This window comes from Lottia gigantea (genome assembly GCF_000327385.1).
Source record: "Lottia gigantea unplaced genomic scaffold LOTGIsca_93, whole genome shotgun sequence".
Lineage (NCBI taxonomy): Eukaryota > Metazoa > Mollusca > Gastropoda > Lottiidae > Lottia > Lottia gigantea.
Window position 1 is genome coordinate 33,300 of NW_008711042.1, and position 1,118 is coordinate 34,417.

Consider the following 1,118-nt stretch of genomic DNA (forward strand, 5'->3'; position numbering starts at 1 on the left):
ACAATTCCATTTTATCATCATTAGAGACTAATAACTTCTCTTTGCAGACCATACGTCACCATTCGATATATCCAATCGGGTATCTCGTATTATTTGGAGAAAAAGGAAATGAAGAAAATGGCGGTCTTCATTGAATCATCGGAAACTGTTGCAGATTCGCACCAACCCCCTTGTTGATCAGTGATCCATGTGAAAATTGACAGAAAAAGGTTTTTGCACATATCTACGCTTCCGTTAGAAAAGACTTCGATTTGAAGAATTGGAAGACCGTAATTTCGACAGAATCCAGCGAATTTCAAAAAATCTGTACATCCCACGGTTGCGTTACATCTCCTTTCACACTCTGTTTCATTATCACGGCCAATATAAGTTCTATTGAAATTAATTGAAACTCCATTCACCGTTGCATTCTCGAACATACAGGGGCCTGAAAAAATGTTAAATTATCAGATTAGGATCGTCACTAGGATATATACATATATATTTAAATTAGTTATAATTACTGATTAGCTGACGAATTGTCTGCCTGAAACACAAGGCTAAATACTTTGACAGGCAACAAATATCATTCTGGGTTTCATAGACTTACATATCAATACTAATAGATAATTCTCGTTTGGTACAATCCACTTAAAGGAGCATTCCGCAAATTTATGAAGAAGATATGTGTCCCTTAACGTATCTGAAAGTTTTAACTAAATAATCCAGTCATTAATTGTTTAATTTTAAAAAAAAGTTCGTTATGCTTTTTTGGAAACTGTTAGGAAACTACTCTACGGATTTAAGTAAAAAAAAACCTAATTGTAGAGAAACATGTCTCCTATGTATTCGAAAGGTTTCAACTAATACTAGACCTGTTTGACAGATCTGTCAGCTTCCGAAAGCTGTATATAACGAAAACATTACAGCTTCGATCTCAACTCGAAAGCTGTATATAACGAAAGCATTACAGCTTCGAGCTCAACTCGAAAGCTGTAAATATCGAGCCATTATAAAGCCAAACACCAAAACGAAGTCAAACTGTTTAATTAACAATTAGTACTCTCCGTTTTTAATCGACCCTTTAAAAACAAATTTAGTTTGATCATTTAGATACATAGATATAAATAATACGTTAG